The sequence below is a fragment of the Rhinoderma darwinii genome, chromosome 1 (assembly GCF_050947455.1).
Source record: "Rhinoderma darwinii isolate aRhiDar2 chromosome 1, aRhiDar2.hap1, whole genome shotgun sequence".
Classification (NCBI taxonomy): Eukaryota; Metazoa; Chordata; class Amphibia; order Anura; family Rhinodermatidae; genus Rhinoderma; species Rhinoderma darwinii.
The window spans coordinates 540898136-540915784 of record NC_134687.1 but is presented as its reverse complement, the minus strand read 5'-3'; positions in this window follow the sequence as shown (position 1 = coordinate 540915784).

The following is a 17649-nucleotide window of genomic DNA, read 5'->3' as shown; positions in this document are numbered from 1 at the left end:
CGCTTGCAAATTGTATAAGCCTAGTGCAAAGGAAAATCGCACCAAAACCTGCAGCATCAAAACGCGCTGAAAAACGCATCAAAACATAAAACCGCACCGTAAAACACATTGAAAAACGCACGATGCGTTTTTTACCTGCGAATTTCTTGTGTATTGCTGCGGTATTGACTGGTATTTTCCGCAGCAAAATACGCAACGTGCGCGTGTAACCTTAGGGCTTGTCCACACGTAGCAGTATTGCTACGCAGCAGAATACAATAGCAGCAAAGTGGACGAGATTGAATAAATCTCATCCACACGCTGCGTACATACTGAGCAGAATGACCGCTCAGTAATGGACCTGTGGTGCAGAGTTTTATTGAGCATGTCAATTGTATTTGCATAATCGCTGCATATTTGCTGCGGGTTTTCCTCATTGAATTCAATGGGTATGGTAAAACCCGCAACAAATAGCAGTTGTTGCGTTTTTTGTGGCAGGTTCACAGAGATTCCGCTGCAAAAAAAATACACGGAAAGGCAGACGGAAACCATAGCTTCCGTTTGCATCACCATTGATCTCAATGGTGACGAACACTTTGATAATGGTTTCCGTTTGTCCCCGTTGTGAAAGGGTTTAATTTTTTTAACTGAATCAATAGCGCAGTCAACTGCTGCCTTACTAATAACATTTTCTGTAATAATACAGTTTAACAAATACATCTTTTTAAACTGAATATATGTTTTGAATTAAATGGGAGCTGTATGAATAAGAATGCAGTAAGTCCCCCTAATGGTAACTACAGGCAGTTAGACTTTATCATTGATCTCTATTGCTATACTTAGGGATTTGGATGTAATGATGGGGGTAGGGAAACAGACAAGTGAGCCCTAATCTACCCGCCACTCAGTCCCTGCCTACTTGCAACGACCCGCCCTAGGCGACGGGGTACAACTGGGCGACGGTCCCTACGCTCAGTAAGTGCACGACAGACAAACAGACAAGGGTACACAAAGCTAAGGGAAATGGGGCAGTTGCCCACGGCAACACCGTGAGCAACAAGAGTGGTGAACGAGCCGAGTCAAACCAGGAGTGTACGAGGTACCAAATGCAGAGCAGGAGAGTAGTGAACAAGCCGAGTCAAACCAGGAGTGTACGAGGTACCAAACGCAGAGCAGGAGAGTAGTCAGTAAGCCAGGGTCAGTATGAAGCAGGGTCAAATAGTGCAGAAGCTGCAGCAGGGCCAGGAAACCAAACGAGAAGAATCACAAGCAAGGAGTAACAGGAAAGGCAGGTATAAATAGACAGAGGGCGGGAGCTAGCTCCGTCTGGCCAGGCTGTGATAGGCTCTCCCACTCCTAAGCCTGCCATCCTGAGTGGTGGAAGATGGAGTCAGTCTCACAGACATAGAAGCAGGTGCAGACTGATTACCTATGGGCGTAGACACAGAAGCTGTGCCTGGCAGATCCTTTACATTGGATTTCTGTATTCTAAAAATCTCTCGCCCTTAGGCTATATTCACACGACAGTGAAAAAAAATGGCCATTAAAAACTGATCAACTAAGTTTTTCATGGCCGTTTTGCTTCAGTGTGTCTCTAAATTTTCATCCATTTCCAGTCTGTTTGTCCGTTTTTAATGGCCGTTTGACATCCGTTTTGCTTTCGTTTTTCATTGGCGTTAAAAAAACTGATGAATTTCATTTGTCTTGCTTTTTTTGTCCCAACCCCCTGAAAACACCCAAAGGAAGGTCATTGTCATGATTGTTTCACAGCCCCCCTGTATATGATGCCACACAGCCCCCCTGTAGATGATGCCACACAGCCTCCCTGTAGATGATGCCACACAGACCCCCTGTATATGCCACACAGACCCCCTGTAGATAATGCCACACAGCCTCCCTGTAGATGATGCCACACAGCCGCCCTGTATATGATGCCACACAGTCTTCGTGTATATGATGCCACACAGCTCCCCTGTAGATGATGCCACACAGCTCCCCTGTAGATGATGCCACACAGCCTCCCTGTAGATGATGCCACACAGCCTCCCTGTATATGATGCCACACACCTCCCTGTATATGATGCTACACAGACCCCCTGTATATGCCACAAAGCCCCAATGTAGATGATGCCACACAGCCCCGATGTAGATGATGCCCCACAGCCCCGATGTAGATGATGCCACACAGACCCCCTGTAGATGATGCCACACACACCCTCCCCCACCCTCCCTGTAGGAATTTTCAGGGACTGTCTCTGTAAATTCTGGACAGTCCCGGAATATTCACTACAGTTGACCACTATGTACAATACCCCCTGTACTAGCGCCACACTACCCTTGTAGTGAGTGCAACAATGCCCTACATACTCACTGATGCAGCACCGTCTCTCATCTTCTCCACGTGTAGTCTCTCGTCTGCACGGAATCTGCCAAGGCGGCGCGATGACTTCATCGTGTCGCCTTTGCAGGACCCGTGAAGACGAGAGACCACACATGAAGAGGACGGCGCTGAATCGGTGAGTATGCCGCTGATAGCCAGCAAGGGAACTAGTAGTTCCCTTGCTAATCCCCATGTCACAGATCCGTTTTTAACGGTTGTTACATGTATTAACAGCCGTTAAAAACTGATCCATTTACTTCTATGGGGGCCGTCTGGCCGTGAAAATGGCCAAAAATAGGATATGTTAAAAAAACGGCCGTGTGAATACACTTATAGAACATCATTGTTCTGAAAACGGCCGTGTGACGGCATCACAGGACCGTTTTTCAACTGTCGAGGGAATAAGGTCTTATAAAGACATATTATGAAACATATACTGTAGATTAACAAAATCAAAACGTTCTTCAACGGTCAACACTGGCATTGTTCACATAGGTCAATTCTGTGCAGGTTGTGTTTTTTTAAGCCAATGCCAGAAGTGATAATTCACTGTATTTTAACGATATATATTGTGCTCCCACAAATATGAACATTTGAAAATTCACTGAAGTGATAAATGAGTAAAATGTATAATTTTTATTTCATAGCTATCTAAAAACAGGGGTACAATCACCACTGTGAAAAGCCCAACCGTGTATTTAAAAACGTATTAAACACAATACTCCCAGTCCTAGTTCGTTTGCGAACCCTTTGTGACTGGGTATGTAAACAGAGATATCAAAATATGGAATCAGCGTATAACATTGGTAAAGCAGTGGTTTGGACCCTCGTTCACACAGGAGCCTGCAGAATGTGGGGAGAGGACTAGACAACAAGATAAGGAGATCCTTTCGTTACAAAACATCAGTGTAAATAAAAAGGCCCGATTAATGTCAAATCACATTTCTGATAATAAAAGTGAAAAACTGACAGGCAAGTTAAAGTGTATGTTCACAAATGCCAGAAGTCTAGCAAGCAAAATGGGGGAGCTGGAGGCCTTGATACTGGAAGAAAATATAGATATAGTTGGTGTTGCTGAAACATGGCTAGACTCTTCACATGACTGGGCTGTAAATCTACAGGGTTTTACACTTTTTCGGAAAGACAGGACAAATAGGAAAGGTGGTGGTGTATGTCTGTATGTGAGAAATGATATGAAGGCGAGTGTGAAAGAGACAATAGTGGGTGAAGACTGTGAGGAGGTTGAAACCTTGTGGGTGGAACTAGAAAGGGAGGTAAACACTGAAAAAAATACTTTTGGTGTAACCTATAGACCCCCCAATATAACTGAGGAGATGGAAGTTCAGCTATATAAACAGATGGAGCGGGCTGCACAGGCGGGTACTGTAGTGATAATGGGAGATTTTAATTTCCGGGATATTAATTGGTGTCATGGTTCGGCTTCAACTGCAAAGGGGAGACATTTCCTCAACCTGTTGCAGGAAAATTTTATGGGCCAGTTTGTGGAAGACCCGACTAGAGGTGAAGCTCTGTTGGATCTGGTCATTTCTAATAATACAGATCTTGTTGGGAATGTCAATGTTCGTGAAAACCTCGGTAACAGTGATCATAATATAGTTAAATTTTACCTATACTGTAAAAAACAAACACAGGCTGGGAGGGCAAAAACATTTAATTTTAAGAAAGCCAATTTCCCCAGGATGAGGGCTGCAATTCAGGATATAGACTGGGAAGAACTAATGTCAAATAATGGAACAAATGATAAATGGGAGATTTTCAAATCTACTTTGAGTTATTATAGTGCAAAATTTATTCCTGTAGGTAACAAGTATAAACGACTCAAATTAAACCCCACATGGCTTACACCTTCTGTGAAAGGGGCAATACATGACAAAAAAAGGGCATTTAAAAAATACAAATCTGAGGGTACAGCTGTAGCCTTTGTAAAATATAAAGAGCTTAATAAAATCTGTAAAAATGTAATAAAATTAGCAAAAATACAAAATGAAAGGCAGGTGGCCAAGGATAGTAAAACAAATCCCAAAAAATTCTTCAAGCATATAAATGCTAAAAAGCCAAGGTCTGAACATGTAGGACCCCTAGATAATGGTACTGGAGAGTTGATCACAGGGGATCAAGAGAAGGCAGAGTTACTAAATGGGTTCTTTAGCTCTGTATATACAACTGAAGAAAGAGCAGCTGATGTAGCCGGTGCCAGTGCTGTTAATATATCAGTTGATATACTGAATTGGATGAATGTAGAGATGGTCCAAGCTAAATTAAATAAAATAAATGTGCACAAGGCCCCGGGACCAGATGGGTTACACCCTAGAATTCTTAAAGAGCTTAGTTCAGTCATTTCTGTCCCCCTTTTCATAATATTCAGAGAATCTCTAGTGACTGGTATAGTGCCAAGGGACTGGCACAGGGCAAATGTGGTGCCCATTTTCAAAAAGGGCTCTAGGTCTTCCCCAGGTAATTATAGACCAGTAAGCTTAACATCCATCATGGGGAAAATGTTTGAGGGGCTATTGAGGGACTATATACAGGATTATGTGACAATAAATAGCATTATAAGTGACAGCCAGCACGGTTTTACTAAGGACAGAAGTTGTCAAACTAACCTAATCTGTTTTTATGAAGAGGTGAGCAGAAGCCTAGACAGGGGGCCGCTGTGGATTTAGTGTTTTTGGACTTTGCAAAGGCATTTGACACTGTCCCCCATAGACGCCTAATGGGTAAATTAAGGACTATAGGTTTAGAAAATATAGTTTGTAATTGGATTGAGAATTGGCTCAAGGACCATATCCAGAGAGTTGTGGTCAATGATTCCTTCTCTGGTCACCGGTTATAAGTGGTGTACCCCAGGGTTCAGTGCTGGGACCACTATTATTCAACTTATTTATTAATGATATAGAGGATGGGATTAATAGCACTATTTCTATTTTTGCAGATGACACCAAGCTATGTAATATAGTTCAGTCTATGGAAGATGTTCATGAATTGCAGGCAGATTTAAACAAACTAAGTGTTTGGGCGTCCACTTGGCAGATGAAGTTTAATGTAGATAAATGTAAAGTTATGCATCTGGGTACCAACAACCTGCATGCATCATATGTCCTAGGGGGAGCTACACTGGGGGAGTCACTTGTTGAGAAGGATCTGGGTGTACTTGTAAATCATAAACTCAATAACAGCATGCAGTGTCAATCAGCTGCTTCAAAGGCCAGCAGGATATTGTCGTGTATTAAAAGAGGCATGGACTCACGGGACAGGGATGTAATATTACCACTTTACAAAGTATTAGTGAGGCCTCATCTAGAATATGCAGCTCAGTTCTGGGCTCCAGTTCATAGAAAGGATGCCCTGGAGTTGGAAAAAATACAAAGAAGAGCAACGAAGCTAATTAGGGGCATGGAGAATTTAAGTTATGAGGAAAGATTGAAAGAATTAAACCTATTTAGCCTTGAAAAAAGACGACTAAGAGGGGACATGATTAACTTATATAAATATATTAATGGCACGTACAAAAAATATGGTGAAATCATGTTCCATGTAAAACCCCCTCAAAAAACAAGGGGGCACTCCCTCCGTCTGGAGAAAAAAAGGTTCAAGCTGCAGAGGCGACAAGGCTTCTTTACAGTGAGAACTGTGAATCTATGGAATAGTCTACCGCAGGAGCTGGTCACAGCAGGGACAGTAGATGGCTTTAAAAAAGGGTTAGATAATTTCCTAGAACAAAAAAATATTAGCTCCTATGTGTAGAAATTTTTCCTTCCCTTTTCCCTTCCCTTGGTTGAACTTGATGGACATGTGTCTTTTTTCAGCCGTACTAACTATGTAACTATGTAGACCCCTGATGATAAGTATAGAAACGCGTAGGGTCGGGTGAAGTGAGGGAATTTTGCGTAGGGGGCAGTGGCATTGTTGTGCATCTGTACATTGGGAGAATCTGGTGCGGTTAACGCAGGCTCCTGTGTGAACGAGGGTCCAAACCACTGCTTTACCAATGTTATACGCTGATTCCATATTTTGATATCTCTGTTTACATACCTAGTCACAAAGGGTTTGCAAACGAACTAGTACTGGGAGTATTGTGTTTAATACGTTTTTAAATACACGGTTGGGCCCTGTTTTTAGATAGCTATGAAATAAAAATTATACATTTTACTCATTTATCACTTCAGTGAATTTTCAAATGCCAGAAGTGAATTCAAATACAAGAATATTGAAAAGAAGGTAGCAGGTCTAAAAGTATTGCTCACATTTCACCCAGTCCCGATTTCTGAAATTTAATTAAATCTGCACTTTCTGAGCAATGTCTAAAGAGAACAGTTTAGCACATTTCAGTTAGGGTATGTTCATATGGCTTATTTTTAGCCATTTTTCGGGCCCCAAAAAACGGCTGAAAATACGGAGGCTGAACTCCTCCAAACATCTGCCCATTGATTTCAATAGGAAAAACTGAGTTTCGTTTCAACGCTCCGTAAAAAAGAAGTGCATGTCACTTCTTGAGCTGTTTTTGGAGCAGTTTTTCATTGTCTCAATAGAAAAACAGCTCCAAAAACGTCCGTAAAAAACACATCAAAAAATGCTTAATGCATAAAAAACGGCAGGAAATCAGAGGCTGTTTTCCCTTGAAAGCAGTTCCGTATTCTACAGCCGTTTTTCATTTGCCGCGTGAACATACCCTTAGTCTTTCAACTTGAAGCTGTTTTATTTACGTTTTGTTACAATCCTCATTGCTCAGAAGGTTAAGCTACAGTCCCAAATAAAACTAGCATGCAGTAGCGTAGCTAGTGGGTGGGCAGGGGGGCAGTGGCTTCGGGCCCACTGAAATGGTGGGGCCCACTCACGGCGATGGTGGGGCCCTCCGCTCTGCGACTGCCGCTCCCGCCGCTCTGCTCTTCTCCCGGCGCTCCGCTCTTCTATCGGCGTTCCCGTCGCTCTCACCATAACATTGCGCGGCCACACAGTCATTCAAGCTGGCAGACGTGCGCGCACGCAAGTCACGTCTGCTAGTGCACGCTTCTAACGCTGCCCGCGTGTGAAGAGAGGGTGAGCAATCACCCCTCCCCGATGTTTCCCGTTCTGAAATTATACAGGGATAATGGCTGCTTTAAACAGGGATGATGGGGGTTAATACCGGGATGATGGCTGGACTACCCATCATCCCTGTATAACCCCCATCATTCCTGTATATATCAACCATCATCCCTGTATATAACTGTATATAACTCCCATCATCACTGTATATAACCCCCATCATACCTCAGAGGCGTAGCTAGATTCTCCTGCACCCGGGGCAAAGATTCAGATTGGCGCCCCCCCCCCAACTTATTTCCCGACATCTCCTTCCCCCTCGCCATGTTTTCTTTCCCTACCAATCAATGAGATGTAATTTTTTGTTCACAATTTTTTTAATATAACTTGAGTATAAAAGCATTTGTACATTTTACAAGCGATGTAGTTCTATAATGTAATTAACATAAAAATAAATTAACAGAAAATAAATTAAAGAGGCCACACACCGCCCCCTGTAGATAGCGCCACACACAGCCCCCTGTAGATAGCGCCACACACAGCCCCCTGTAGATAGTGCCACACACAGCCCCCCTTGAAAATAGTGGCACACACAGCCCCCCTTGTAGATAGTGCCACATTACAAACAGATAGTGCCCATTTACAAAGGGGCAGCGGGCTGCTGCCCCTTTGTAAATAGCGCCACACTCCCCCACCCCCTTTTAAATAGTGCCACACTGTGAACAGACCGGTGAGCGGTAGCCTACCGCTACCACTGTCCGCTCTGCCTGGTGTGACTTACCGGAGGAGCCGTGGAGGTCATTCGGCGCAGGCAGCGTCGGAGTTTCTTCTGACTAGGGTTGGTGACAGCCAGGGGGCGGCCTTAGCTTGGATGGCGCCCTGTGCGGGACTCTCTATAGCCGCCCCCTACACAAACCAAAAATTAACCACATAGACACGCTGGAACATATATACTGTACATACATAAAGACACAGATATTTAGACATACAGGCAAATATACATACACACATCAGGAATATATACAAACAGGTAAATATATAGACGTACAAACACATATATACACACACACACACACACACACACACACACACACACACACACACACACCGGCAGATAAATACACAGACAGGATCATATACAAATACATAAAAGGCACAAATATACAAGCACAAAGACACATTCACAAACAGACCCATATATACGCACACAGGCACATATGTGCACACAGATAATGTAGTAGATGTTACCTGCAGTCCTATGTAACACCACAGATAACACACAGTGATAACTCTGAGTACAGATAATGTAGTAGCTGTTGCAGTCCTATGTAACACCACAGATAACACATTGTAGTAGAGATGAGATTGTAATTTAGCACTATGTGTTATCTGTGGTGTTACATAGGACTGCAGGCAAAAGCTACTACATTATCTGTAATCAGAGTTATCACTGTGTTATCTGTGGTGCTACATAGGACTGCAGGCAACACTACTACATTATCTGTACTCAGAGATATGACTGTGTTATCTGTGGTGTTACACAGGACTGCAGGTAACAGCTACTACATTATCTGTACTGTGTAGCAGAGCTGAGATTGTAATTTAGCACACAGTACAGATAATGTAGTAGATGTTCCCTGCAGTCCTATGTAACATCACAGATAACACAGCCATATCTCTCTGAGTACAGATAATGTAGTAGTATTATCTGCAGTCCTATGTAACACCACAGATAACACAGAGATAACTCTCTGAGTACAGATAATGTAGTAGATGTAAGAGACAAACACATGCAGAGACAGACACACACACACACACACACACACACACACACCATGTCTCCTCTCCTTGCTGACAGGTCAGGACGGGCTGTCTCCTCTCCTTGCTGACAGGTCAGGACGGGCTGTGTGTGGGCGGAGCTTCCTCTCTGCTTCTCGGCAGAGCACAGGCAGAGCTGGGAGGCTGTAGCACTGGAGTGGACCTGTCCCCTGACCTGAGTCATCTGACCTCATGTCACTGACGTAAGGTCAGGTGACTGGACTGGTCCACTCCCTGGCCGTCACAGACCCCAGTCAGAACGCCGTACTGTCCTGGCTCTTCCTAAGCTGCTGCAGGTGTCCCACATACGGGGCGCCTGTCAGCAGCGATCAGCTGCTCTTCGGCGCCCCCCTATCAGTATACTCCAGGCTGCGACCGGGGCACATGCCCCCCTTTCCCCCCCCTAGCTACGCCCCTGCAATAAACAACCTGGTTATATACAGGAATGATGGTGTTATATACAGGGATGATGGTTGATATATACAGGGATGATGGGGGATATATATGGGGATGATAGCTTGAGCAGCCATCATCCATGTATATAACACTCATCATCTCTGTACAAAACCCCCTATCATCCCTGTATATACCAGCCATCATCCCTGTATATAACTGTATATAACCCCCATCATCACTGTATGTAACCCCTATCATCCCTGTATATACCAGCCTGGCTGGTATATACAGGGATGATGGAGGTTATATACAGGAATGATGGCTGGTATATACAGGGATGATGGTTGATATATACAACGATGATGGGGGTTATATACAGGAATGATGGCTGGTATATACAGGGATGATGGTTGATATATACAGGGATGATGGGGGTTAGATATGGGAATGATAGCTGGAGCAGCCATCATCCATGTATATAACCCCCATGATCTCTGTAAACAACCCCCTATCATCCCTGTATATACCAGCCATCATCCCTGTGTATAACTGTATATAACCCCCATTATCATTGTATATAACCCCCATCATACCTGTATATACCAGCTTGGCTGATTTATACAGGGTTGATGGAGGTTATATACAGGAATGATGGCTGGTATATAGAGTGATGATGGTTGATATATACAGGGCATATGGAGGTTATATACGGGGATGATAGCTGAAGCAGCCATCATCCATGTATATAAACCCCATCATCCCTGTACAATACCACCTATCATCCCTGTATATAATTGTATATAACCCCATCATCCCTGTACACAAACCCCTATCATCCCTGTATATACCGAGTAACATGTTTTCTCTATGAGTATATTAAAGTGTTTTTCTATCTTAATTATAATAGTTGCATGCTGTAGGCCTAATTGTGAATGTTCTGGGATTTGTATATGATAAGGTTTATGTGATGGATTAGAGACAATGTTCTCTTTGCTTATATTTGGCTAGTCTACTGCTTTCAAGTATCAAGTTGGTTTGTATGTATATCTCCTTTTGATATACCGCTGACCTGGTATTATAGTCGGCTATTAAACTTCTATAGATTAGGATGTGTCTCTGATATTGAGATGGCTGCCGTGTCTTCTCCTGTTAATCATTCTTAATATAATAGTCCCCTTCTTTTCTACTGTTTTGCATAATAGTATTATATAATAGTAGATAGCATTTAAACGAGGCTATACATGTGTAATATACTTAAGACGGCCTTTTATACTGCTCTCAAACATTTATTCATCATGGATAATATAGCAGCATTTACAGTACAGCAATCCTGCTCATTCACAATGCTAACCACTATGATTAGGTTGTACCTCTGCAGTTGTAAAAATGCATTGGGGGGCCTACTGGGTTATGGCCCACTCAGATATGTTTGGCCCACTCTGTTCTAAACCCCTAGCTACGCCTCTGCTAGCATGATATGATGAGTTATGCCTCTGTTGGGCTAATATAGTCCTATTACCACTTTGAGGGTATGTTCACACGCACTGTTTTCAGATGTAATTCGGGCATTTTACGCCTCGAATTACGCCTGAAAAAACAGCTCCATTACGCCTACAAACATCTGCCCATTGCTTTCAATGGGTTTTACGATGTTCTGTTCCCACGAGGTGTAATTTTACGCGTTGCTGTCAAAAGACGGCACGTAAAAAGACGTCCGCGTCAAAGAAGCGCATGTCACTTCTTGGGACGCTTTTGGAGCCGTTTTTTATTGACTCCATTGAAAAATAGCTCCAATAACGTCCGTAAAATACGCCGCGAAAAACGTGAGTAGTTACAAAAACGTCTGAAAATCAGGAGCTGTTTTCAGGCGAAAACAGCTCCGTAATTTCAGATGTATTTTTCTACTGCGTGTGAACATACCCTAGGTGTGTACGTCGGAAGCTCTACGTAATGTGCACTAAGCCTTAATAAATCTTCCCCAATGTTTTCTGAAAAGTGTCAGGATTTTTTTTTAGATCTGATCTTGTATTGTTATTAGCCAGCGATAGTTTAATCAACAGGTTATGTGCCTTGCTGATGAGTCTGGGCAACTCTGCACCTGAGGAGACACAGTATAAGGCCGGATTACCACGTAGCGTAAACGTTACGGAATTATGTGCGGAAATTCCACAGCATTTACAGTAGAAGCAAAGTGAATGAGATTTAGAAAATCTCATGCCCACGCTGCGGAAAAAAAAATGCAGAAAAGTGGTGCAGAAAATGTTCTGTGGTGCGACTTTCAATTCCGCAGAATGTCAATTTATGCTGCGGGTTCAGTGCAGATCTGCTGCGTGTTTGACACATAGACTTCAATGAGGAGAATAAATTCTGCGGTTTTTACAGCGTTTACGCAGTGTAAACGCAGTAAAAACTGCTGGAAATCCGCATGTGCACATATACTTTGCTATAATCAATGTTTAAGGGTATGTGCACACACACTAATTACGTCCGTAATTGACGGACGTATTTCGGCCGCAAGTCCCGGACCGAACACAGTGCAGGGAGCCGGGCTCCTAGCATCATACTTATGTACGATGCTAGGAGTCCCTGCCTCGCTGCAAGACAACTGTCCCGTACTGAAAACATGATTACAGTACGGGACAGTTGTCCTGCAGCGAGGCAGGGACTCCTAGCATCGTACATAAGTATGATGCTAGAAGCCCGGCTCCCTGCACTGTGTTCGGTCCGGGACTTGCGGCCGAAATACGTCCGTCAATTACGGACGTAATTAGTGTGTGTGCACATACCCTAACACTTCATCCGCAGGTAAAACCACTGCGGAAGAACTTCAGCGTTTTCACAGCAATGTGAGCAAGAAAAACGCATTATTTGGTGTGGATTTTTGTGATAGATTTACCAGTGTTTTTCTTGAGATTCTGCTGCAGCTTATCCTGTGTGTGGGAACATATCCTTAAGGCGGGTTTCCACTGGTTGGATACGCTGCGTAAAAACTACACAGCGTTTACGACCTGAAAACCACAGCACATCCTGTTCAAAAAAATGCACCACGCCAAGGTGCGGTTTTTCGGGCGGATTTTCCGCTACGGTAAGCAGTGTAGAAATAAAAAATAAATAAAAAATGCCCATACTTAACTAGGCCATTGTCATGGTGACGCCATGCTCCTTTGCCGTCCGTCTGGCCTCCCTGGATTATGCTGCAGCCCATGTAACCGCTGCAGCCAATCACATGGGATGAAACATCATCCTAGGAGGCCAGACTGGAGAAAGAAGCAGGGAGTTCTGGGTAAGTATGAATTTTTATGTTTTTCTGAGTTGCGATTTTTGCGGCGGAATCAAAAGTCGCAACACTTGGTTTCCTGCTGCTTTGCATCCCCACTGAATTCAATGGGGAAAATACGCAACAGAAAATCAACAAAAACGCAGCATAAATTGACATGCTGCAGAATTAGGCTATGTTCACACGCTTAACAAAAAACATCTGAAAATACGGAGCTATTTTCAAGGGAAAAAAGCTCCTGATTTTCAGCCGTTTTTTAAGCAACTCATGTTTTTCGCTGTGTTTTTTACGGCCGTTTTTGGAGCTGTTTTTCTATGAGTTTTCTATTGGTCAATGAAAAACGGCTCCAAAAACGGCTCAAGAAGTGACATGCACTTCTTTATCGTGGGCGCTTTTTTACACGGCCGTTTTTCACGGCCGAAAATAAGCTGTGTGAACATACCCTTAAATTCTGCACTGCAGGTCAATTTATTAACATTTACGCTGCATTTTTTCCGCAACGTGTGCATGAGATTTACTAAATCTCATCCCCTTTGCTGCTACTGTAAATGCTGCAGAATTTCCAAACAGAATCCCGTTTCGGAAATTCCACAGCGTTTACACTACGTGGGAACCTGGCCTTAGGGTATATTCCCATAGTGCTGATTTTCCCCCTAAACCCCGTTCTAGCTTACTCGGCTCCGCTGCCTCTCGGCCACTTCCTGGTTAGGCCGTCAGGAGTTACGGAAACAGCCGAGAGCTCGTTGAGCTATGCTGTTTCCGAAACTCACATAGAAGTAAATAGGAGTTACTGAAACACCGTAGTACATCGAGCTATACTGTTTCCGGAACTCAGTAGCTACGGAAATAGCGTAGCTTGCTATGCAATGCTGTTTCCGTAACTCCCATTCACTTCTATGGGAGTTACGGAAACAGCGTAGCTCAGTAAGCTCGGCTGTTTCCGTAACTCTCGACCACCTAAACAAGATGTGGCCGGGATGCAGCGGGAGCCGAGTAAGCTAGAACGGGGTTTAGGGGGCCCCATTCTAGAGATAGGTGTGGGTCCCAGATGTGGGACACGCATCTATCGGACATTTAGGGCATATCCTGTGGATATGCACCAAATGTCCAAGATGGGAAAACCCCTTTAAACAGAAGAAATATATAAAGAGAGGCCTTATAGTCCTGCTCTCCTGGATCCAATTATAGTTAAGGCTTAAAAAAAAGCAAGCAAAGTCTGCAGTATACCTTTAGGCTGGGCTCCTACGTAGTATAAACGCTGCGGAATTTCCACAATGGAATTATGTGCGGATGTTCTGCAGCATTTACTGCAGCAGCGTAAAGCTTAATAAATTGACCTGCGGTGTGGAATTTAATTCTGCAGTATGTCAATTTATGCTGCATTTTTGTTGGTTTTCTGTTGTGGTTTTTCCCCCTGAATTCAATGGGGATGCAAAACCTGCAACAGAAAGCCAAGTGTTGTGACCTTTGAGGAGTAATCCCAGATTTTTCTGCCTGAAAAAAACTTAGTGTCAACTAGGCATTAGGGTATATCTAGGGCCGCACAGTCTATGAGGCGAGATGAGCATCTCACCTCAGGCGGCGGCCTGCTGCCTCTCTGAGGGGGTGGCAGCGCCACTGAAACCAGCCGCCGTCACCCCCTCCTGCACTATAACTGTACCTGCGTCTATAGGACACAGATACAATTACATGCATACGCACTGAATGGCGGGACACAGAACGTGCCCCACTATTCATCGCTTTTAAACAACGTAAGCGACGCAACGTTGAAATGCAATCCGCGCCTTTTAATGGAGCAAGCGGAGCGATGATATTATCACGCTGCTTGCGTTGTTCAGCCCCAGCAGACCTGTTCAGAAGAGAGCAGGCCTGCATTGCAAGAGGACGGCACGGGAACGGGTTTAGGGGAGTATGAAAATATGTTTTTTTTCTGTTAAAAGTGTGAGGGGCTATATGTGGAACACTATCTACAGAGGGTGGGGGCTATATGTGGAGCACTATCTACAGGGGGTGGGGGCTATATGTGGAGCGCGGAAAAGCTGCTGTACTCAGAAAGAAAAAAAAGATTATATTGACCTAGATCTCTATGCGTCTGCATCCTGCCCAGCCTCCAGGGATGACGATTCATCCCATGTGACTGCTGCATCCAATCACAGGCTGCAGCAGTCACATGAGATGAAACGTCATCCCCGGAGAAAATAGCTCCGTAATTTCAGCCGTAATGGCATGTGCAGGTGTCTTTCGCTGCGTCCATTATGGACGGAATTGGAGATGTTTTTCCATGGAGTCAATGGAAAACGGCTCCATTTACGTCTGAAGAAGTGACGGGCACTTCTTTGATGCGGGCGTCTTTTTTACGCGCCGCCTTTTGACAGCGGCGCGTAAAAAAATGACCGTCCTCACAGAACATCGTAAGACCCATTCAAATGAATGGGCAGATGTGTGCCGAAGCTTTGGAGCCGTATTTTCGGACGTAATTCGGGGCTAAAACTCCAGAATTACGTCCGTAAATAGTGTGTGTGAACCCAGCCTAAGAGTATTTAAATATCATTGCAGATTCACTGGACATTCATAGAATACTTCACATATGAACATCACTTGACTGGACACAAATCTCAGAAGGGAAGCAAAAGGAATCTCAAAAAAAAAAACTGATGATGACTTATTGCTTTTTTTCTCTTCTAAAGATTACTTATTTAAAACTTGGTATTGTTTCAAACTTAGAGCCTGCGAATGGGTTAGGAATTCAGAGCTAAGGGCCGGTTCACGTCAGTGTTCGCTTTCCGTTCATGGTTTCCGTCGAGGTGACTTCAACGTAAAGTCAAACGTAAACCTTAGCTTCCGTTTGCATCACCATTGATATCAATGGTGATGGAAACATTGCTAATGGTTTCCGTTTGTCACCATTACGGCAGGTTTCCATTTGTCACCATTACGGCAGGTTTCCGTTTGTCACCATTACGGCAGGTTTCCGTTTTTTTCTACGGAATCAATAGCGACGGAACCCCTGAACGGAAAGGAAACGCTGATGTGAACCGGCCCTAAACAACAATTATGTTTGCCTCATTGTACACTTTTTTACATGTGTTTAGAAAATAACTAATGATTCTACATATATTTGGTGTGCAGGTTGTTTAATAAAATACTATGGGAGGAAGAATGCTCAGTACTACCTCGACACCACAGTGATACAAAGTTATTCATTAAAATGGTAAAAACAGGCACACTAAGCAGAACTTCACTAGGCCATGTTCACACAGAAAAAAATCAGACGTGGATTTGGCTGAGATTCTACAGCAAAAATCAAAGGCAGACCCTTGGATTTCTGCAATGTTTTTACAGTTAGAACTGCCGCGTTCCCCTACGTAGATTTGCACCATTCATTAAGGTTATTGTGCGTGTAGCTACCTGGTGCTGTTTCCGCATGGAATACTCCATGGAAACCACAGCAAGAATGCCGTGCACTGAAAATTCTGCTCCTGTAACTAAGTTTCCCATTGAAAACAATGGGAAGCATTTTACAAGCAAAATTCATGCAAATTCCAGTACAGAATACATGTCGGAATCAGCGTGTATTTTCCTCCGAGTGAGCGAGGCCTAAAAGAACATTGTTTAGAAAACATACTTGGCCGTATATGCCTGTGAAAATCGCCAAATTCTTACCTCCATTTTAACTCACAGATATTTTGTACAATGGTTTACGATTTCTGTATAGTATATGCCCCCTAAAATGCTAATCGTAAAGATGCCCTGATCTGAGGAGGTACTGTAAAGGATCTGCCAGACACAGCTTCTGTGTCGACGCCCGTGGTTAATCAGTCTGCATCTGCTCCTAGGTCTGATAGAGTGACTCGATCTGCTACCACTCAGGCTGGTAGGCTGAGGAGTGGGAGAACCTATCACAGCCTGGCCAGACGGAGGTAGCCTGTGATTCTGTCTGGTTTCCTGGCTCTGCTGTTCCTGCTAGTACTATTAACCTCTGCTTCAAATTGACCCTGGCTTTACGGACTACTCTCCTGCTCTGCGTTTGGTACCTCGTACACTCCTGGTTTGACTCGGCTCGTTCACTACTCTTGTTGCTCACGGTGTTGCCGTGGACAACTGTCCCATTTCCCTTAGCTTCTGTGTACCCTTGTCTGTTTGTCTGTCGTTCACTTATTGAGCGTAGGGACCGTCGCCCAGTTGTACGCCGTCGCCTAGGACGGGCCGTGCAAGTAGGCAGGGACTGAGTGGTGGGTAAATTAGGGCTCCCCTGTCTGTCTCCCTACCCCGACATTACAGGTACTGTCCTATTGGCATTTTTCTATTAATGTGAATCATACAGCATCTAAATAGCTAAATTGTGTTTAAAAATTGAATTTACAAGATTTAAAAAGAAATTAAAACACAGCCAATAAGAGTATGTATGTTATTAAAGGCTATCTATATCACATATTCACCCTTTAACAAGATTAACAAAATAAATATTGAATTAATCTACATAAAAAGTTGGGTAACTTTGAACAGTATTTACATTGTATTACTTATGTTCTACTGATCTGAAGTTACAGCCAGTGTTATAGTTCAGAGATGCATTCAAAATTCTGATTGGAAACACTTACAGAGGTTCTGTCACCACATTATAAGTGGCCTATATTGTACATGTTACGATCGGCGCTGTAATGTAGATTACAGCAGTGTTTTTATTTAGAAAAATGATCATTTTTGACGGAGTTATGACCTATATTAGCTTTATGCTAATGACTTTCTCAATGGA